A 24093-nucleotide genomic window follows, 5' to 3' on the forward strand; every position below is an offset into this window, starting at 1 on the left:
ATTGCAGCTGAACACAACACCTTTACACCAGCAGCCCAAAGAAAGCAATTCTCACAGCAACCACAACACTGAAGACTGTTCAACCTTCCTCCTCCAGAGCCAGGATTTAGCTTTTTACAACTCTGGCAAGTGAATTAATATTCTAATAAAAAAAAAATGCTTAATATAAACATAAAATATATTTTGAAATATTTTCTTTAAAATCCTTTGATATCTGCCTCAGACTGATATTTGAGGGAAAGTTTCAGGAAAAAAAAACAGCCATTTTGGAGAGAACAGGCAAATAAAGTATGTATCTGTAAAATTTACTGCTGCTGCTGCTGCTGCTGCTGTTGCTAATTTACTGAGATATAAAAATGGCTTCAGGCTCTGGAGAAAGTCTGAAAATTTGGCAGAAGGATTATGCTGATCAGAGATGTGTTCTTAGCTATCCCTGTGAAAAAATCACCTATATTGGGTTAATTTTTAATGTCAGGTGGGGGAGGCCAGCAGCTAAATCTTCAGACCTTTTATCAATGTGAACTTCACACCCCAGGCTTTGACACAGCTCCACATGGGCCACAGCATCTATGGAAGGGTCTGTCTGCACAGGGTTCACTGCAGAACAGAAGACTGAGCTCTAAGTAGACTTTGGGACTTTTAAAGTCAAGAAACCATAGTTAGCAAAGAAAGACACAATTACTTTGATGTACTATTCTTTACCTGAATATGTACAGAAACAAGGCAGAGATACAGAAAAGTGAAGAAACAGTTGGAGCTTCTTGTTAGACTTATTTTTATTTTTTTTTAAAGAAAGTAAATCCATACAAGCAGCAAAGTGCAAGCACTTTAAATATCCCCACCACAGAACTTACCAGAATAAATATTTTCTGGTAACCCAGTATGCCAGCATAGAAGATTCATGGTCTGCTGTTCTCTAAAGCATCCTTTTCTTTCAGAAGCAGCACTCAGAGAGGGTGACACAATGCCAAGTTGCTCTCCCTGTATTCCAAGGCACCTCCACTCAAATGCCCCCAAATCCCATTTCTTCCTTGTCAGAAATCTTTGTTAACAAATTTCCCTTTTCGTTTATTTTGTGAACTGTGCTTGTCTTTTTTTTGTTGGTAAACAAAGAAACAAACAAAAAGCCAGAATGTAGCAAGGCTCTGCCAGAACTCAATTAATAAATAACGAGCATCAAGTGTTTTTGATCATTTCCTTCTGTCTGAGCCTCACAAACTGACAGTAAAACAGTGTATGACCCTTTACAGAACGATTTTGCTATCACATTACATCCTCACTGGAAATTAAGAACACAAATTTGACATTTTGAATGGGAACGGCTCATCCAATTTGGTTCAGTGTTATCCACTGGGAAGTCCAGAGCCAGCTGCAAGCCAGCACAGCAGGATTTAAAAAGCAAACCAGCACAACCTGCACTAACTTTGTCAATCACTCTGCACTATACAGGTGTGACTAACCCTATTTTGTTGGGCTTTTTGCAAGACATAACTAGAGCTTAAATTCAAGCTATTCCTCAGTATGTATGAATCCACAGGGATAGGAAAAGCAGGAAAGGAGAGCGAAGACATCCTATCCTGTTGCTAGATCTGGAAGCATAGGGATGCAAGAAGTTACTTTCATATTCAAAACTGGAAAATGGGAAAAACAGGAATAAGAGGCGTTTAAAAAAGGAAAAGAGGCTGAGACCTGCTGAAAAACTGTATTTGGTCATCTGGAAAAAATTTTAAAAGGATGGCTAGAGAACATCTTTTGCCACAGAGAAAATGTAAGGGAATAGAGAACACACATACAGAGACAACTACACAAGCAGTTTCCAGCATTGTGTTTAAAAATAGTGGCCAGAAAGACACAATCTCATTCCATCTTTGTTGGCATAACTTTACTTGACAGGGATATGCTAATTTGTACCAGCCATAGATCTGCCTCCTTCATTTATAAAGAGACAAACCCAGCATTAATAACACCTTTCTGTGCCCTGGTGTTTATGAGCACACCATCTGTTTGCATTTGGAAACTGCCCACCATACATGCTAAATTGTCAAAGATACATGAAGTGGGCGAAAAGTTAAGATTTCCATTACTTCAGCCCTAATTTGACTAACACCAGCATCAAGTGATCTCAATCCAAAGCATAAACATACTCCTTATAAACTGCTTAAATGCCAGTACTCTAAAGGGAGCAACTGTTCATGTGTTGTAATCTCTCTAATGAGTAAAATTCAGCTGCAACCACAAAGAAAAGTAATGTTTGTTTACACTTCACTGAAAGGAAGCAAATAATGGCTCACAATACTAAGAAACCTGATGAAAATGGAAGGGAAATTACCCTTTGAATAATCTGTGCACGACCCATAAGTTTTAGCAGGCTGCAAAGAATACTAACGCAATCGTTCCATACTGCTTTCTTGCAGATTCTTTCATCTTTATATGTATACATATATGCTTTTTAAATGCACATTTACTCTCTTTTTCAAACTGTTTAGACTGCTTTGGGTGCAAAGGAAATACTAGATTTGAACCCTTGGATCAATCACATGAACAAACTTTCTCAAAAAAAGCACATGGATAATAAAATAAACAAAACAAAAAAGAGGATAATTTTTCTTCCCTGTCTCTTTAAGATACTGCTGCTTTTCAGCCACACAGTGAATGCTTCATTCAAATAACAGAACATGGATTTCTCTTAGTAACTGCAGCTATAATTGTAGCAACTGCTTATACTGCTTCCATCCTATTAGTGTTACAATTGTCCAAAGCAGAACACTCATCTAAATTGCCCTCATTTCTTATAAACATCTCATTTTTTATTTGTAACAGAAAAAAAAAACCCAAACGCCTTCAGAATGTTACCCCTTTCTTCTTTTACCTTATTTTGCTTCTTTGGCAGAAAGAGCACGAAAAAACAATATTGCTTTCCCTGCCTTCAATGTTTGGCAGCCCTTTCTTAAACAAAAACACTCTGATTCAGTGAATGCTCTGCCCACTATCACAGATAACATGCCTTTTCCAAAACTAAGTCTCTTAAGGACAGTGTGGGGTAGCTTTATTTGCAATCATTCACCAACTAGTATCCCATTTAGGATCTAGTAAGAATTGGCTCTTAGCATCTTCCTCTGCTGTATACGGTATTTGCATGCATATTATGCAAAATAATGATGAAAATGAATGGCCTGGGTTGTTGTATTTACTCATACACAGAGTACATATCTCTCATGTATTCTCATTATGATGAAAAGGCACAGGTTTGAAGAGTCCATCTGTGCATGGAAACAGTATGTTGGGCAGAGTGGAGGCAGTAAGAAACAAAACTTTACTGACTTTTACAGTGACAAGAAGAAAAAACTCCTGCACTGTCAAAATGCTAGACAAATTGTATCACTTAAAGCAGTTACTACTCCTAGGTTTCAGTATGCTTCACTGGAAAGCAATTTCTTAATAGCATTTTTAAGGTAGCACACCATGATTTATTCTTACTTGATTTTCAACTTAAAGTGGTTTTGCCTGCTGCATATCTTTTTTCGGCTTTAAGGAAGGGTGGCCCAATAATAATTAAATAAAAAAAAAAACCCAGCACAAAATATAACTACTTTGATATACAGGGTCAGAGGAAGAGCTTTGAAATTTCCAGTAAATCCAAACACTATGTCCAGTCTTTCTTCTTGCACACTCACTATTCTGCGTATTTTCCTTCTTACCCTTGAGTAACATATGGATAGGCCAAGCATATCCCACTTATTTGCTCATTACATAACCCATTCCTGCTATATTATCATTCCACACTTCAATAACTGTCCATGTTCTTGTTACCCCAACACAATAAACCATCAGAACATGGAAAAAGACTTCAGTGTGTGGGTATCTCATTTTGGCAGGTTTAAGAAAGACAGGAAAAGGGGAAAAGGGGGGAAAAAAGAGCAGAGCAGAACAGGAGGGAAAGACAAGAGCAAGGCTTAGTCTTTCATGTGGGATGGTATACCGGAGGACAACCACAGTACTTCTCAGCAAAGCTCAAGAGATCCAGGTCTGCAACAGCCGAGTGCTGCGCACTGGTGTGAGGTGCTGAGCACCTGCTTCTCCCACTGCAGCAAAGCGGGTCACTGCCTCACTCAGGACTGAGCTTCTGTCACAGACCATCGCACTCCCTGCTGCCCTCAGCACAAGACATGCACCACTTGTCTTCCACAGGGGCTTCCAAGCCCCTCCGTCACACCATTGCATGCAGACCCTCACCTACGGCATGTCTCAGGGAGGTGACCACAGAGACACTGGCAAACATCATGGTGTCAGCTCTTTCACCCTGACTCAAAGGTCAAACACAGCAGCAATACAGAAGCCACTCTTTTAGTGATACAATGCTAAGAAAGTCCAGGAAAAGTATACCCTTAACCAACTAATTAATGAAACTAAACTCAAGTAATCTTCCCTCTCAAAAAACTCTGAAGGAGTACCAATTACTTTCAGTCACTTAAATGAACGAAGTTCTCTATGGTGTAACTTCTCAATTCTTGCAAAATACTCCTGGAAGTTTTTTAAGCATCATGGGAACACCTGAATGCACGTGTTAAAATGCTCATTTAACAAGCCTGGTTCTTCTCTCCCTGAAATCAGCTGCCCTTAATTTAAACAGCAGGAGACCTGGGCCTTTTCCACTGCCATGTTCCTTATCAGAGCTCTATAAATGTCACATCTTTATTTTATTAGTGAAAGACATGTTTTATAGATTAACAATAAAAGCATTCTTGTATGCGAGTTTTCCAGCCCCTGTTGAGACTCTGTATTCTTGAAGGTCAAATAAAGCAGTCCATAGGAAGGGGGAGAAGAAAATGCTCTGCAATATCCTTTTAAAGAGCCTTCACAGAAAAGAGAATAAATAGCTGATTTGTTACACGGCTTTGAGGGCAGCCACAAATGCTAAGACCACAGGTAAATGAACCTGGTCATGAAAGGAGCAGCAGCTCGTCCAGTACCGTTTCTACATTAGTTAACTTTCTTTGTGATTCAAGTCCAAGACTTTGCATTGTTCTATTTCCGCCTATTCCTCTGCTCTGGATTCCCTTTGTGACACTTTTATCAATGGAAAATCGAGGGAGGGATTTCCAGCTGGGAGCCCAACAAAAAAACAGGAGGTTCAGTCTGGTTTTCTCACTTGTGCTGCAAGAACCATTTCAGCACTAGTAATAAAAGCAAAACTACACAAAAAAAAAAAAAAAAAAAAAAAAAAAAAAAAAAAGAAAAAAAAAGACATGACCTGAAATTATTTTAGCATCATAAATGCTTCACCGCTCTTTATTCTGCAGTATGGTTAGTGTCACACATTGGCACAATAATTTGCTAGCTTAAACAGAGCTCCTTGCAAATAATGAATTTATATTAAGGGCCGCTGTCAGCTAGAATTCCAGGGAAATGCAAAGAAAAAGGTAACAGCCATCGGTCAGATCTACTCTTTGTTATGCCCTTGCAGTTTTGACAGATTTATAGCTGCAGTGTCATAATATTAAAAAGTCTGACTGTGTCCTCTGTGAGTGGTGAGGAAATTACACACAAACAACAAGGGAAGCCAACCAGCACAGTGGGAACCATGCAAAATGGATTGTGCACAGGGACATCCACACGGCCACGCCTGCAGGTGTCATTGCAGCAGCCACAACAGGCAGACAGTTGGGTGCTTAGTTTAGTTGTAACCTGAGGAGGTGGCTTTGAAAATGAGATTGCTTGTACTAAGAGGATTTTCAAGGTAATTTTCAGGGGACAGATTTGGTATCATTTAAGACCAGAAAATACTAATAATCATACTTTTAAACATTATGGCATCAGAGACCCTTCATCCTGGGAGGCACTTGGTATAGTAACAACAGAGTAACAACTCCCATACATTTATGTGAGCACCATTTAACACAGACAACACTCTCCTTGAATTCCAGAGCTATTTGTGTACCCACCAAGGAGCCCCAGCCACTATCACCTACTCAAACAAAAGAAGAAATGTCTCAAGGCTTTCAGTAGTCAATTATTCAGCCACTGCAGACTCTTCTAACGTCCTAAAGGCAAGTAAAATATCTTTCTCTTGTTCGCATGTGTAGTCTGTAAGGGCTCTGCTGAGAGAAGCACCTTTAGATATAACAGAAATCGAGGAAGCTATCATCACCTCAGTTTCATAAGCTTGTCAAAGCTGCAGCAGGACAAGAAGAGAAAAGCTGAAAGCAAAATGCAAGGGTGGAGAATCAGATGCAAAGGCTGTCTTCTTAAAGATAGAGAATATTTAAAGATGTGCCTTAAATTTAAAAAAAAAAAAAGGCGCTCACATCATCAAATAGCCTGAAAGTTTAGAAGGCATCTGAGAGAATACTGTATGGTACTCAAATTCTCTTCTATTTTTTAGTCTGTTGGAGGAATATTTTCAAAAGGTCACATGGATTTCAGGCACCTAAATCATAACAAATTGCATACAAGGAGACCTTGAGAACTGACTGCTAGCATTCTCTGAATCTATACCACAGACGTGTTACAGGGAACACAAGTCTGGGTAGAATCACACACCACATACCTGTCCTGTAGATACCCCCTAACAAGAGAACATGCCAAGCAAGAGGGGATAAAATACTTGCAACGTTTTTGATGAGACTGGGGAGGAAGTGCCTTCATTCCTAATGCCACAAAACATGAAGTTTTTTAAACAGACTATTATTTAAACCCAGTTTTACAATGAGCTTCTTATGTCCTTCCAAAGTCAACGCATAAACTTCACAAATGACCAGGCAAACACACAGATCTGGGTTATGTCTCCAGCTCCAACCATTTACTTTATTGCCTTCCACAACATACAGAGCAATTCTCATTAAGTAGCTGAACGTGTAAAAGCTCAGTAGAGAGTTCAGGAAGTTCCTAAACCAAAAATAATCTAAGGGGCAAACTATGTGTGGAAAAAATTAATATAACTTGTGTGAAGTCACATGAAGTAACTGAAGGAAGTCTATGTGATCCTAGCAGACACAATCTATACCACATCACAGACAAGCCAAACAGAAGGAAATATCCTTGATAATATTTAGCTATTTGGAGTTTTCTCAGCTCCAAATCCAGACAGCAGTACATGAGTAGGTCACATTAACTAAATCCATCAAGGAAATCTCCATATAATTTCTGATCACTGTCTAGGGTCTGGCTTTTTGCTGTGGCCAATCTCTGAGAAAGACATCAGAAAACAAAAACAAACAAACCCACACAATATTAAAAACAAAAACAAACAAACAAAAACAAACAAAAACAAACAAACAAACAAACCCCTCAGAAAACAAGGGAAAATCAACACACTCACAACTCAGACCTAATAATTATGAGCCAAAAAATGAAGTGAGGGAAGAAATCACTTCCCATCTTTGCAGGTAAGGTCCAAGTTCTCTAGCACGAGATTTGAAAATAACTAATATGAGACCAACAAGTTAAACAGCCTTACAGGGTCTTTTTAATTTATTAAATATATTTCGCTTTAATCACATTAATTTTTCAGAAATGTACAATAATCTTTGTGGTTTAAAATGACTTTGTGTTCATTTTTTAATGGAGAGTATTTTTATTCATCTAATACATTATCTTTTCAAGAAAATTATCATACTTGACTACAAGTACTTAACAGGGCACTAATTAATACTCCTATTTCTCCCCATTTAAAACTCCTTTGAGAAATGAGGTCAGAAACCTGGTTTAACACGGGAGACACTTCTCAGAGGCGAAAGGAGGTGGGGACACAAAAGGCATTTGTCACCCTTCTTCACGGAGAGCGTCCCCTTTGAAAAGGACATCCCAGCCCGGCAGCGATCTCTCTGGCCGAGGCAGCAGCTGATGCTAACCCCCTGACCAGCAGCTGGCCCGGCAGCACGTCCGTCCCTCTGCTCCACACCCCATGAACGACAAGAAGGAATTCTCCCACTTCTTGTTCAACAGGGTGAGTTTTACTTTTCCCACTCCTGGCAGAGCTTGCTGCAGGCAACCTGCCCGCCTCTCCCGGCAGCAGGGCCGAAGGAAAGGCTTGTCGTAGTACAGCACGGCCCTGGAGCCCCCATTCCCCCGAGCCGTAAGACAGGGACAGGCAGCTCCACCGCCCTCCGCGCAGGATCCCCGCCGGAGCCGCGGCTCCCTGCCAAGGCCTCGGCAGCGGCTGTGCTTGGCCGGGAACGGCGGGAGGAAAATGCGGGCTGCAAACACCTCCCAGAGCTGCTTCGGACTCCGGGAACCGCTGCAGGGTTAAAGGGCAAAAGCAGAGACCAAGCGCAAGCGTTTCTGAAGCTCTCGGGAAATTTGCAGACACTCACCCACGAACTTCACATTTGCGTTCGCTCCGCATTGTCTGCTAATTGCAATTATCTAAGAGCGGCTCCACGATGGGAGGAGGGGAGGAGAAGAAGGCTTCCTTTTGGCACAGCTTCTTCAGAGTTCAAAGGACACATATGGCCTGCAAACACAGTGCAGGGAATAATGTAAAATTAAAGGAGGGATGAGAGGAAAATGAGAACGCAGCAGGGACCAGCGCTGTTCTGGATCTGCTTGACTGGAATTTTAAATAAAGAAACAGGAGGGGAAAAAAATCAACAAAACCCCCACACTTCTTTTAATTCCACATCTGAACAGGAGGGATCACAGGAGGGGGCCCACATATGAAGGGAAGACCTCTGGGGAGCAGAACCTGAGCACTTCTGCGAGGGCCAGAGACCCCAGGCCCTACGGCCTCAGCCCGGCAGCAGGACCCAGAGGACTGCCCAGAGAGCAGGGCTGGAAGCTGCCAGAGGTACAAGGGCTTCACAAAATGTACAACCAACAAACACCTCCAGAGAGACAGGAGAGGTTCATTTCAGAACAAACACGTGTGCAGCACCAAACCTGCAGGGAAGGACAACCTGTCTCCCCACAGAGTAAAGCAAGAGAAAATAAAAGTGTCCAAATAGCACATGTCCCGATTTCCCTCGCAGTGCTCGTCTCGCCACACAAAAGAAAGCCACACAAAAGTCAGCAGCCTGCTAGAAGGTGCCTGTGTTCATGCCAAAGGCTGACACCTGCTTGTGGCCTTGTCTTTGTTAGGGCAGAAACCAAAGCCTGCTCTTCTCACTGCAGGGCATATCAAGTGCAAAAATAAATAAATAAACAAAACAAAACAAAAAATCCACAACAATTCTTGGTTGTAATTTCTACAGAATTATTGCACAACAACCACCCATAACGAGAGAATGAATTTATAACCGCACACAAGCTATATTTACCAGTGGACTGGTTACAAAGCAAAACAGCAGGAAACCACAATGTGTGTCTTCATCTTAGCTCCTCAGCAGTGGTGCAGAGCAAGGCTGCCTGTGTAGCAGGGCAGGCTGGGCAGGTGAAACCCAGGCACACCCACAAAAGAGGAGCACAGCCTTATGACACTGGAACCTGGAGCAAGCAGGACATATAGTTGCTGCAGATGTATAGAGGGTCAGCTAGTTTGTCACTTGTTTAACCTCAGGGTTAAACAGTTGGCCACACCAAAAAAAACTGAAGGGAGTCTTGCTTCTATCCCAGTTTCCAGAAATTTTGATACCTAGGCAGAATTTAAAAAAAAAAAAACTAACACAAAAAACAAATTTAAAAACCACCCCACAACTGGAAATGCAGCTCCCTGTGCAGTCAGGATCCAGGAGACAAACTGTCCCTGCCCCTTGAAATGAACGGCCACTCCCAGAGAGCACTTTGTGCAATTCTCCCATCACCTATTCAACAGCTGCCCCCACGGCAAAACGGGCACAATTCAACCCAGACTGGGACAGTGGGACTGTGCCACAGGAGGAGGCCTGGCAAGGTCAGCAGCTGAGCCCCAGATGACAACTTTTTGTCACTGGGGAGAGTTGATTTGGGTCTGCCTACCAGACACTGTAAATTGCTGAGTTCAGGGGACCTTCACCCCTTCAACATTGCATTTCAGGCAAATTTGGCCAAAACTGCCTCACAACTGTGGAAGTTAGTGGGCCGATGCATTTAAGGAAAGACAGGCAGTACACTCACAAGAGCCCCATTTCCTCAGGCTGCATCATACAAGCAGGCAGCATCCCTGCTGCCAGCAGTACACCCCTGACCACCTTGCCCCAGCTGCTCCTCCTCACCCCCCTCTGTGCCAGTACAAACCCTCACACTTTCCAGGCCAGCATGAGAATGATGGCAAGCTAGATCCAGGAACAGATTCTGCTGAAAACTTACCTTTTTTTTTTTTTTTTTTTTTTTTTTTTTTTTTAGGGATTATTTTTAACTTGGATCCTTTCCCAGACCCAGCTCAGAGCATGACTACACAACGCTTATGTCAGCACAAGGAAGCCATCTAATGAGCACCCATGAGGGGGGCAGGATCGCTGCCATCGCTATCCTCGCCACCTTAATGAGCTTGTAAAACAACGGCCTACAGACAGCAGGTTAAAAAGTCACAGAGCTTCAGTAAATTGAGGACGACACATAAAAAAATAAAAATAAAACCTGAAACTCATAGGCATAGGTTACCTATCCACTGCCGTGTCAAGCTGCCAAAACACAGCAAAAGCACAGGGCCCTCCACTGAGGAAAAGCAACCTCGCACTCAGCTCCATCAAAACCCCAATACAGAAGGGCTCCTGACACACGCTCATGGAAAATCCTGGTCTTTTCTACTTCCTAAGCAGGATATACAAAGAAAACCCGCACCTTGTAAACCACTGGTATCTCCAAATGACCTTTCTCTTATCTTTTTGGACAGGCATGCTCTCTCTGCTCTGTTCCTGGAGAGACACCAAACAGCCCAGCCCCAACTCAAGGAGGAAGCATAAAAGTAAAAGAGAAGGGAAGGTGAACAGATCAAACAATTCTCCTTCCTCATGACCTGTGGGTGCAAAGCCATCACAACAAATTGTGTAACCTTAAACACATGTTAAGATGGAGACAAAAATCCATGATTACTGCTTCTGCTGTTTATGCTGACCAGTGCATTATTACTGCTCTGGTGGCAATCAGTGAATCTGTCATGAAAAGAAAGGATGTGTTGGGTTTGCTATCGATCCTTATAATTCCTGTCTGAGAATAATCATACCATCTTGAAATATAGCCCAAAAGAGCACTGTTATTCCGGAACTGAGCTGCTTTTGGAAGATGAGTAAAAAGCAGTTACATCCTTTGAGATATCTTCTTGAGGTTGCAGACAATTGTTCCTGGCTTTATAGACACATTTTCTGATCCTTAAGTATTTTCTTTCCCCTATAGCTGAAAGAGCCACGCACGAACAAAGAGAAATCCGTCTATCCCAAGAAATCATGTAACTAACTATAGACAGGGGGCTGTCAAGTATGCACAAAATAAACTGAGATAATATGATTTTTTCCCCCCTCTAATAGCCTTCATTTATAGTCACTGTTGGTGTGACAACCAGTAACAGAAAGTGGAATGATTTCATGCAGCACTTTCCATATTGAGATATTCTATATCCCCTTGTGCAGCAGTTTCTAACACTTATTTTGTATTAGGGCAACAGAGTAAGGCACCTCAAATTAAGCCTGGAACAGTAACCATTCCCTCAAATCAGAGCTAAAACCCAGACTAACAGACTGTGGCTATTGCCAGCTCACCTCTTTCTTCTCAGTGAAGTCTGGACATTACCAGTGGATGGAAGGCAGTAGTACAAGCCTCTGATGGCATCCAGAACTGCCCCCAAAAATGCCTATGAAAATACATATTCCAAACATGGCTACAACAACGGTACCAAACAAAACATATGATGCCAATCCACGTGTTACAACAAATTGTCCATTGTAGCTGGAAAACAGAGAAACACAGCCCTGAAAAGGAATCAGAACAATACTGACTTTAAAGTTATTAAGGGTTCTTGTTAAGTGTGCATTCTAGCATATTCATAAAGCAGGTTTTTTGAAGGTAGGAAAAAATATGACAAAACAGATTAATAAACTAAACATAAATAATAAGGAAAAAATCAAATATATAAACCAGAAGAAATCTGAACTGATAAATACACAAATATTTTGTGTGCATATGTGCATGAAATTTAATACAATTCCTAATTCTTGGTATCTTGGATAACACCTGTCTGTTTTCCAGACCTCAGTTTCAGAAGTTTACTCCTTTTTTCACACATGGTTTCAGAAGGACTGTGGTCTCTTTAACAGTGACGTTCTGTCCTCCGTCCCACACATGTTCCCACTGACTCCAACCAGCCTAAAGTTAACTATAAATACAATGGAAAGTCTAAGGTAGCTTGTTGCCTAATTTTTCCCTTTTTTCTGACGTGCTGTTTGGCTATTCATAATGAATATAAAATACTTTCTTTTTTTTTTTTTTAACAGGTGGGACAAACAAAGGCTGTAATATTTTACAAACCTATTTGAAGCAAAACACTAGATATATGTTCTCGATCTCTGTTTCTCAGATCTTTATTACCAAATTCTGACTTCTTTTCATTCCATTAATGCTTTCAACAGCTTATTAAAAAGCACAGTCTTGCTAATTTACAGTAATGTCTAGAATACCTACTCCAAATTTATGGAAGAAATCAATAAATTAATCAATCAACAAAAAGGAACAGAAAAGTGACAAAACACATTTTGTTCTATTACTGTGTCAGTTCTAAATGGTGTTTTAATTATTCATATAAATATCTCTAATGCATTAGTAAATGTGATGTATTGCACACCTACTTTTTTTTTTTTTCTCCAATTCTTGGGTACCAATTCAGGAATGTGGCTCCTTGTAGAAATACAAAGAAGGCCTCTGAATATTTTTCTTAGTATTTGATTCTGTATAGTCAAATGCTGTCCTGCTTTCCATCCAGAATACCACAGGATTACTTACTCCACAGCACTCTCTGCTGAGAGATCCACAGAGAAAGTCACATAAAGTCACACAGCCTTGTTACACACTACACAACACAACCACGGGGCAGAAGCACTTCTCCATCGCTCCTGCCATAGCCAACGAGCAAATTCCCAGAACTGCAGCTTGAAAGGGCAGGCAATCGTGTATATTAACATTCCACTGAGAAAACTCAGATGAAACAATGAGCTAGTGAGTATCTTTGGGAAGAGATGTCAGGGTCTAAATTCTGGGTCTGCCTGCCCAAATCCCTCCTCCTTTTTCATCAGCATGTAAAATTCTGTACATTTTCTGGTGTACCCAGCACCCCAGGCAATGCCATTCTCACTCATTCACAGCCACGCTCACTCTGCCCACCCAGTAGCTACACTGAAGTAGTAGCTACCATCCTTGTCCCAGGAGAGACACCAACAGCACAAAGAAAGCTGCAAAGCCCGTGGGTGATTCTGTGTAGAGGTGGAATTTTTCAAATTATGATAATGAGCTTCAAAAGAGAGTGAACAGAGCTGCATAGATACAGCCCCTTTTTACGTCAGAAAGCACATAAAGGGTTGACTAACCTCTGCTGCTTATTTTACATTATAATCTCACCCCTCCCTTATTTAGCAACTTCCTCCTTAAGCCCTGGCATCTCTTCTCCATTTCCCTCACAATCTTGGGGCCTTTTCCTCCTGAGATTATCATCTACTGGAAGTTCCCCCTCCCTGACCACTACCCACATCCCAGTCTTTGTTCTGGCTCCCTACAGCGTTCGGTGTCTGGACAGGCTTCACATTCACTCCAGATTGATTGCTCTCCTGCTCTTCAAAGCTTGTGAAGCAGGTTTTCATTCAGTTGCCCTCGCCTGCCAGGATGGGGAGCAGTGCATGAAAACTGAAAAGAGCTCATGAGCACCAGGGATTTGCAACTGAAACCCAAGGTAGAAATGCACGCCGTGTGTCTTATTTAGTTCAAAGCCAAAATGTTTCTGTCTAGGATGTCTGTTTGTATCTCAAGTCACAAAGAAGCCATTAGTACCAATAATGTGTCATTATGGGGGCGTCAGCAGAGACTCCACAGCTAAGGTTAATTTGAGATGCATAATTTAAAGCAGAACTAAAATCCCTCCATTTCACACTTTAATGACTCAATTCAAATCATTCTTCAAATTTGACACAGCAACTCTTAAGGGGACACTTGCATTTTTTTCTTGTCTCTTTTTTTTTCTGGCCAATTTTAAGTAAAGTACTTATCGAGTGTAGAAGTAAAATACACAGATCTTCCATTTACAACCACTTTAACCTGTCTTCCCCCTCACATTTCTTTTCAGCAGTTTCATATTTCACACATTCACTCTGACACATTAGAATATGCATGATACAGGCCAGTTCCTCAAGTTAAAAAAGCCAAACCCGTTCAGAGTTAAAATTTCACTCATCATAACCCCAGGGGTTTTGCCAAGAACAGCTGACAACACTGTTTATCTTAAACATACCACATCACTTAGGTAACAGTAGTACCCCCACAATTCTTTGTCCTTAGTATTTCTACTCTCAGCATCCTGCTAAAATACATTAAATACAAAATACTTGGTTTTCAAACTGAGGCAAAGACAGAAGGATGCTGTGGTTCAACAAGTGCTTCAAGCTGGTCCAAGTCTCCCAAATCACTGATAATTTGTTTTGTCAGGCAACTTCCCTGAGAACAGCTGATAGAACACAGAAATAATTAAGCAAAAACTCCTCACAACATAATGAAGCAGCATGATAGTGAGATCTTCATGCTGCTGAAGATGCAACACCTCTCTATCAGACATCTCCTGCCTGTTGCTGTGCATTCTTCAATAAAGCTCACGTAATGTTACAAAAATGCGTAGAAACATGGAATGATTTTTTGTCGTCTGACACAACTCTATTTTGTCCTGGACTTTCAAGAAATCACAGTTCAAGCACACAGACATTCTTTGGAGAGCTGCCCTCAATGCTAAAAATGGCCATGGAATTGCACAAGGAGTGAGGGGGAGGGGAGGGAAGAAAATTCCAAGAAAACTTTGACTCATGCATTGTAATTCATCAGGTTTTTTGGAGAAGAGAATGGAATGCCATCAAGCTAAAACTGACAGAGCTATTTTCTGATCTCTAAGTGATGTCAATACTTCACAAATCCACAAGTGCTGGGAAAATTTTTCTCTGCTAAATTCTAAGAATGACTCTTAAAATTTCTTGGGTTTGGGGAGCGGGGGGAGAACCCAGAGCTAAAAGAGGTACTTGAAATTAAACTCCTACGTAGGTGTGTTTTTGAATACTGAGAGTATTAGGCTTCACAGCTTTTTGCTATCTGTGACTCAGACTTGCTGCCACAGGTGTCAAGTGATCAGGGACTTAACTGGAGCTCTGCAGAAACCTGCTGCTTTGTGATTATTTTTTTAAGTATATGTTAAAAAATTCACCCTCAAAGACAAACAAAAAGCAAGCCTTTCCATTCAGTACAGACCTGAATCTTTCCAGTCGCCAGATTTTACTGTCCTGTGAACTTTCACCTACCAAAGCAGATTTTTCTGGTTTTCTGTTGTTTGATTCTTATGGTTTTCAGAATCACATCATGTCCATCATGGTTTTCAGAACAACATGATGTCAACCAAATCTAACAGGCAAAAGGGCTTCAATAAAGTTCTGAGAATAACACATCTACTCTGGCACGCCAACACACTGTTTTTAATTGAAGCTCATTAAAGATGTAATAGAAGAAAAATTATATTCACTTCCAGCACTGTTCCATCAATGCAGTGAGATAATCATGCTGCTGTACCATACATAAAGCAATATTTATGAGTAGTGGTTTAGGTAATTTAATGGAAAGGCAGAAAGCAATGATTCATTCCTTGTTCTATCTGTTGTTGAAAAATGACTTTTGCCAGTTGCAGGGCCCAAGCAGGCACAAAGAGAGATTGGTTTCAAATGTTAGTAAAACAGAGACCTGGAAAATGAAAAGAGACAAGTCAGTTGAAATGCCGAACAAAAGGAAAAAATCTGGATTACAGATGAGAATTACTTTACAGAGCAGCATACAAATGCAGGCCTCTGAAGTAATTTAAACCAAATGTAGACTGAAACTGAAGTCATTTAGTGAGTCAGCACAGTAATAGGACACTAAAATTACATGTGAGAAAAGCGCAATCCTTTCTGTATAGCACACTGTATTTTATTCCAAATTTACCCAAAACCAAATTAATTGTCTCCTTTGTGTTGTACCTTCTGCGTTTCCTTTGGACTCAACCTCTACCTTCCAGAAAGAAACCAACTTCGTCCAGGCTGACTAGTTGTGAGCTCTGATGTCTAGGACTTGAATTTCCCTTTCACAAAAGTTTCATCTCCAGACCATGACCACATTAATAAACAATCATTGGCATGAACATTACTGACCTGCTTCCAAGTTATGATTACTTTCCTCTGAAAAAAAAAAAATATATATATATATTCTTTTAATTAGCAGTTAAAACCAAAACTGCTGAGAATCATTACAGGTTCTGCCTCCAAGATTCTGCCATCCCAGAGGTTTTGGTCACCTACAGCTTGGTGCAGACAGGGAATTCAGTGCTAAATATGCCCATCATCAGTCAAAGAAAGGCTTTGCTTTCTATCTGCCTCAAATATTTTTTAAAACCATAACTGTTTTTAAACTTAAAAAGCAATCTTCATCTTATTCTTGCCTCATACTTCCAAAAAAATGTAATTCTGTGAAAGCCACAACAATTGCTTGTTCAACAAAGAATGCTGCTCTCTGAAGTGCTTTCTCAGATACATTTGTATGGACAGACGCAGGTAGAAATGAACACTCCAAAAATATCCACAATAGATAACAAGCAGTGTCTAGAAACAAAACAAAACAAAAAAAAAAAAAAAAAAAAAACAAAAAAAAAAAAAAAAAAAATAAAGGAAAAAAAAAAGAAAACCAAAACCAACCATGTACTACAAATGCAGCCCAAATTGGAATGAATGCCTACAGTAGCAACAGCACAGGAAGAGCAAAATGTTATTGTACATTACTGGCCTGCAGCCCACAATTACAAAAAATACTGCAGTATTCCACGGTAACAGCATAAAATATTATCATTTCAAACAAGCTGCTGCAGCACCCTGCCCACAGCAGCCTTGCCACAGAGAGCTGGGGAGGAGAGGGCTGCCAAAGGACTCCCCACTACGAGGGGGAGTGGGCCACAGGGCTGGTGAACCCTTGGGATGCCTTTTCCTCACACCCACGGCTCCATCAGGGCACAAAAGCCCACTGCTCGGCAGCAAACTGTTCCCACATGGGCTCCAGCTGCTGAGCCCTCCAGCAGAAGCATGATGTTCACTCTGCACTCTCCCTCTTGCAGAAGTGTGCCTTCTGCCAAATCTGCATTTTCACATTGTCTTAGAGTCAATAAAATCTCCGCCGTCCCAGCTCCCCTGAGCTAATGCCTGTGTTACCCAGCTCCCTCTAACACACAGCCAACAGGTTTTAACAGTGGCCTAGCCAGGGGCTCCAAAAGCAGGTGTTGGCACACACTGCCATTATGACAGCTACCATTCGCCTTCTCAGACAGCGAGCAGTCGCTCCACTACAGATCAGAAAAGAGGAGACAACACGCACGCAAATTTATCACCAACGCTCGTGTCAACTGCTGTACCCAGCACAGAGGGCAGTCCCACCACAGCAAACAGAAAACCCCAAAAAGTAACAGGTAAGTCTGTCTGCTCAATGGCATGCACTGCACACTAATGAATAGCCCTAAGGTAACATTTTTTAGGAATAACACCTACCGCATTTGGGCTCTACATGGATCATAAAAAAAGACCATCTGAGAAGCCACATGTTTTCTGCAAACCTAATGCACTTGTAGAACAAGCCATCAGAGGAAAAGCAAAGCAGAAACCTGAAACTAATGCACTATCCTGGTTTCAGCTGAGATAGAGTTAATTTTCTTCCTAGTAGCTTCTAAGTTTTGTGGGTTTTGGATTTAGCATGAGAATAATGTTAATAACACACTCATATTATAGTTGCTCAGTAGTCAAGGACTTATCCTAAATCAAGGACTTTCCATTTTCCCATGCTCTGCCAGCAAGGAGGTGCACAAGAAGGCAGGAGGGAGCATGACCAGGACAGCTGGCCCCAACTGGCCAAAGGGATATTCCATTCAAAAGAGCATCCTGCTCAATCTGTCAGCTGGGGGAGTTGTCCCTGAGGGGCTGATGGCTGACTGGGGACAGGCTGGGTATCAGTCAGTGGGTGGGGAGCAACTGTGCTGTGGATCACTTGTCTTCATCATGTTTTATTTCTCTTTCTTTTCTGGTTGCCTCCCTTTTCATTATATCAACACTATTATCATTACCACTACTATTGTTATTATTGTTGCTATTGTTATATAATTATTAAACTGTTCTTATCTCGCTGCATGGGTTTTACCTACCTTTTTTCCCAATTCTCTTACCCACCCCGTACTGTGTGGGTATGGGGAGTGAGTGGCTGCATAGTACTTTGTTGTCATCTGGGGTCAAGCCATGACACTCATGCTTCCTATACAGCCTGAAAACAGTACAGATTCTCCAGACAAAACTGCAAAACCTGAGCTCTGCCTCAGCTACCAATGCTGCCTCAGGTATTTGGCCTCTCCCCACAGTCCAATGAGCCTGAATACACAAACACTCTTGGGGCACCTTTTAGAGCTATTCGAATCATGATGAAAACTTTTTCTCATGCAGCCAAACAGAGACAGGATGTTTTCAGGAGGGAGCAAATTAACTGCCATACCTAAATACTTCCCAGTTCACCTGCACTTCTTATCTTTCCCACACCAGATTTTGTCTGCCAAATGCAGAGAAGAGTGTAGCGTATATATGTGCAGTAAATATGCAATAAACTGCAGTAATGCATGCACTAGACTGAATTTTTGTATCCTCATAAGCAATTCATTGGATTAAGGACTCAAAGTCCCACAGGGAGTACTGCAAATACACATTAAGTCTCTGGGTGCTGGATTTGACTCTCTGACGTATGTAACAGATGTGTAAAGTAACACATAACCAGATGCCTCTCTCGTAAATGCACAGCTAGAGATTGAAAAGCCCTAAAAATGTTGTGTCCAAGGGCAAAAGAAAAGGGAGATCATAAAAACAGAACCAGATATCTAGCAAGAAATTAGGCCTTATGAATTCCTTGCATACAATGCTGAAATTTTTCATATCTGTAATTCAGCTATGGTATCTCAAGAGAACTTTTCAGGAGGTGGGAGTCCAGCCACTGTGGCCTGGTTCACTCCATGCCAGGGTGATAAACCACTTCCTGACATCTTTGAAATTTCAGAGTCCTACTTCTAAAGCCTCCACTGTGATTTCAAAGACCTCCATCCAGAAGAGCGGTTCTAACTCCTTTAGAAGAACGAAATACTCGGAAAAAAAAAAAGCATATGGCTGTATAACAGTCACCACCACAGAAGCATTTCTCCTTTCCCTGAGTTGGTATATCCTGGCCACAGTGGCTAGGAGAAAATAGCTGCTATGCTTTTGCAATAACCTTCTAAGGCAGAGGAGAATGGTGGGTGAGAAAACGTTAAAAACCTCAGTTTAAAATTTTTGGCTACTCCCATTTCATGAAGTAACTTAAAACCACTCTGCTAGAAACTGTGTGAACCACTGACTTCAGATCTGGATCCTGCCTTTTTGCAAAGCTGCTGGTAGGCTTGGATCCAAGGCTTCAGTTCAAGCTCTTATGTACTCTATACTGAAATGACTTATACCATACATTCTTTATAATAAATGGCCTCACAGTGAGGAAGGACAGTATTGGCACAGTTCATCTTTGCATCACTCTTTTGAAAGTTTAGGGAAAGCACTGGAAACATTACAGCTTTCAAATATTTTGCCTCACATGGTTCACAGGCAGCATTGTGAATGGCTGTGCAATCTTCACCCACTTTCCTGGGACAGGCAGTGTGACAGCGTGACTCCCAGGCGGGCAGTGCCCACCAGAGCTGAGCAGAACGGGTCTGGTGGCACCAGCAGAGCCAAATTCACCACAGTGCTGCCCTGCACTGTGCCACTGCATCTCCTGCCTCCCTGCAGTGAAGGTCTCTGTCCCCACCACCTCCTCTTTACAAAGGCTCACACACACGTACTGAAACAAAAGAATAATTCCATTATGTGCCTGACAGCCTGTGAGCTTTCCTTCTGATTCACAACAGCAGTGCCCCATTGAAAAGATACATATAGAGGGGGTGGGAAAACAAAAAAATCTTAAGAAGTCTCTAGCAAGCACACGTATTATTAAAGCCTCATTTCCACTTAATACAAGTTGCTTTGGGATCTAATGCAGCTGATTTGAGGGGAAAATACAAACAAACAAAGTCTTCTTCCATCAGCCAGGGCAGGGGGTGGGGAAATCAAACCAGTGCCATCTTTGTTGAAGAGCTCCACAAAACTAATGGTTCAGGAGAGCTGAGGAGCATGATCAGGGGACAATTTGTGACTGATCGCTGCCATCTGAACATGGCATGCTGACAGCTGAACGAAGAGCGAAACAAAAAAAGCGTGTGTTTAATCTGAGCAGGCTCAGTCCCCTGTGTTGACTTCCAGTGAAAAATACAAAGCAGGAGAGAGTCAGCCTCTCTGCCTGCTCAGCTCAGCACCCACATAACTCCCTGGCATTTACCACAGGGCCTTCTCCAGGCACACAAATGGAGGCATTATTTCTTCACATGGTGAAAAAAATAAGAAAGGAGAAGGATAGCGGTACAATTTAATATATCCTAAAATGATCTTTTGGCACCAAAGACATTCCCTGCAATACTCTGACAGTGGGCTCCTACACTCCCCAATGCAAAAAAAGCTAAAAACAACCTCAATGATTTTTTGAATGAAACACAGAAGTTGATAAAATTATTATAAAGGCCACACAGATGCTACAAAATGCCTTTTCCTGAGTTTCAATGTGCACTTCCTCCGACAGCAACAAGAATGCAATTGTGAAAGGAAAATCATGCATGTTATCCTGATCTGACATCAGTGAAAAGGTAGCAATAAAAGAATTTTGATTTGTGCTTCACAGAACCAAGAAGGAATGCTTGCCTCCAAGAGAGTGAGATGAACAGAAAGCAAGGGTGGGCTGAGGGTGATCACACGACAGAGCACTTCTCTCTCACAGGTTTGGCCAAGACTGTCACCTACACCTGAAACAGGGCTTGCCCCAGAGAGTGAGGCATTTCCCTACCTCAGCCTTCAAACAGGTTTGCATTAATACCTCATTTCACAACTACAAAAATTGCCTCAGACTCCTGCTGAAAGAGTCCTGTATTCCTGTTCAGGCTCACAGTCCCTAGTGCAAGACCTGCACATAAAAAGGAGTTGGCTACACTGATTTGAAAAACTTTTGACCTTTTCAGAAAAATCAGTACAAATACCTACAGGACCACTACAGTTTCCCAAGCAATGGCTCCTGTCCACTGACCAGGAAGGAAATATTTAGCTCCCTGCAGTGGGCCTGTTGATTTCAAAGGAAACTTAATAGCTCTGTTCCTACAAAGCAAATACAGAGCAATCACGGGGGTTCGGCTATGCTCTCCTCTCTTCTGAAATCTGGTAAGCAACATATGTCTGCAAATGCCACTTGCCAAAAGGTTTTGATTCTCTGTACATTTGTGGGAATATATATCCTGCTTCTTCAAGGTTATATGTGCCTTTGTGATTCTGCAGATTCCTTACAGCAGTTTAGTCTCTTTCAGCACAATTGTGGGGCAGAATAGAGTAAATAACTTAAAATATTTAAGAAAGATGCTGGTGCTTTTTTGTGTTCATTTATGGAACATTTTCATTGGTTAAAAGTTTTACAACTGTAGAATTTTCTGCTTAGTTGATACAGGTATGCTTCTTTTCTAATGAGAAATGAAAACAAAAAAAAAAAATGAAGACTAGAGGGAAATGGTGAGCTTTTCCTCGTGCCTCATCATTGTCTTTTTTAAAAAAAAATTAACTCTGGACAACACAATTCAGCCTCAATCAGGGAACTCTTAGTTCAGTTCCTATTCAAATATCCAAGTGCTATTTGCAACTCTAGTTATGAAAGGGGACATTATTTTCTTTATACGTTTAACTTCATTTGTTCAAAGACACACTGATGAAGCAATTAAGGCAGACATATTATTAAAGCTGGTGTAGAATTCACAGGCTCTGCTGTTTGGTATTTCAATGAGGTGTTTAAACATAAAAATGAGAACTATGTATTTCATATAAAAGTATCACTGAAGAATGCTGTAAAATCAGATTACTCATGACATTATCACCAACAGTAAGAGATTTATATATGCATTTTTCTGGCTGTGTGTTGTATGTTCTTCAATAGCTTTCTTCAACAGTTCCCGTATGATATAGATTCCAAACTAGGAAATATTTAGGCTCATGCCTAACTTTCAGGGAGAATAGCCTCATTGATTTAAACAGGGTTTAACCCTTATAAATGTCAGAATGATTGCCTGTTTGTGGGATTGGAACTCATGGGGCCCATTTTCAAAAAGATAAGTGCATTACGTATTTTTACTGCTGTTTCTGGGTTTGCCGTTACAGTTCTCTCCCTCCCTCTCCTGCCTGTTTTTATTGCCTTCAACATCAATAACATGACACTCTGAGGTAAATAATAATTAATTTAATTACAAACTAACTGTAACTTATGACAAGACCCTCCAATCACTTACCTCAAATCATGAGTGTTTCAAGATGCAATTGTTAATCTCCTTTTTTCCCCCCTCTCACAGGAGATGTTGCAGACTTTTTTTTCTGGTATTTTGCATTAAAACTCTTTCCCTGTGCTCCAGGATCTTAAACAAAAACAAAAAAAGAAACACTCAGAATGAAAATGTCATTTGAAGCAATTGGTGGGTGGCTCAGGGGAAATCCCTGACCTTTTTTGAATGTATATTTCATTATCTAAAGCAAGTGTGGTAACTTCCTCCAGCAGCAGCTCTTTTGTGGGCTGTACTTTAAAAAAAAAAAAAATAAGACGCAACTGAACAAAAAAAATAAAACACTGGTTTAGACCGCTCAAAACCATGGTATTTTAAAAAATCCATAAGATAGCACAAGCTTCAAAGTATTAATTTAAAGCACAATCCAGGACATACCAGACTCCACAAATTTATGATGGTGAAAATGGAAGAAAACCCAGAACACAAACCAGAAGAAAAATCATTATGTAAAGAGTTAAACTGCTACACGGTTTTATTATTGCTATCACTGTTATTATTACTAATAAAACATATACAGCCCTTTCCCTCAGTCTTCAGTGAGCTCCTGTAGTATTTCTGTAGTAGCAGCGTGGGGGAAGTAGTAGCCGTGCTGGAGAAGCAGTGCAGCATTAGCACTACAAAACCCAGCCCAGCTGTCGAGAGGAAGGAAGGGAGGAGGAGCGACAAAGCAAATGAGTTAAGAGTAACTGGCAGGGCTCTAATACAATCAATTTTGACATTCTCCACCATCACCAAAAAAGGTCTGAAGGGTTTTGAATTTTCAGCAAGTGCTGCTATACCAGAACAGTTTCTCACCGCCCCCTGCTTCACCCTCCTCCCTCTCCCATACCTGCAGCAGGGCTTGGCCAAGAGCCAGCTGAGTACGTAAGACTCCAAACCAGGCTCTGTCAGCAGGAAAACAGTGCCAGCCAGTGCAGAGTTCACGTTCCCTCTGAGAGCGTGGTCTTGCATTTGCATGGCCTCTCTGGATTACAAGCATCCCAGTTATTTCTCTGTGAACAATTTTTAGGGCCAACAACCACATCCATTTTTGCTCTGTAAAAAGCCTGAAAGAAACTGTTCCCAGGGTTACACCTGTGGCTACCCTCACTGAAGCCAACAAATTTACACAACATGACAGCGAGAGGATTTGACCTTGTGTGCGTGTAAGCCAGAACACTTTGATTCTCTTCCTTGGCTAGAACAGACAGGCATGAATAATTTTCCCCTTGTTTTTAATTAAGAAATGGAGAGAATATTCACACTCTTCTGTGGCTGTATATACCTCAAAAAAGACAAGTTTTCCAAAAGTGTTCAGAAATTCAAAAAGTACGGCTTTTAACACCACAGTGTATTCCCCACATACCCTGGAGGAAAACAACCCAAAACTTGAAGCAGACGACAACACACAAATAAGGGAGACTTTGACACCTGTACAAAGGCTGTGCCTGTGTCACCACTCCCCAAAGCTGCTTTGCTGGTACAAAATACTCTGC

General features: G+C 41.2%; 1 protein-coding gene across 34 annotated transcripts in view; it reads right to left on the reverse strand.

The window, feature by feature from the left end:
• Positions 1-24093, reverse strand: part of ATXN1 (ataxin 1) — a 383486-nt gene that overhangs the window by 152660 nt on the left and 206733 nt on the right. For 32 of the 34 annotated variants that reach the window (XR_004495922.1, XR_004495923.1, XM_033512068.1 and 29 more), the window contains 2 exons: positions 22568-22690; positions 8313-8452 (listed from right to left, as the gene is read on the reverse strand). The gene's annotated coding sequence lies outside the window, so the exon portion shown is untranslated. The remainder of the gene's footprint in view (positions 1-8312; positions 8453-22567; positions 22691-24093) is intronic. The other 2 variants (XM_033512044.1, XM_033512050.1) reach the window with 1 other exon arrangement.

The sequence above is a fragment of the Parus major genome, chromosome 2 (genome assembly GCF_001522545.3).
Source record: "Parus major isolate Abel chromosome 2, Parus_major1.1, whole genome shotgun sequence".
Lineage (NCBI taxonomy): Eukaryota > Metazoa > Chordata > Aves > Passeriformes > Paridae > Parus > Parus major.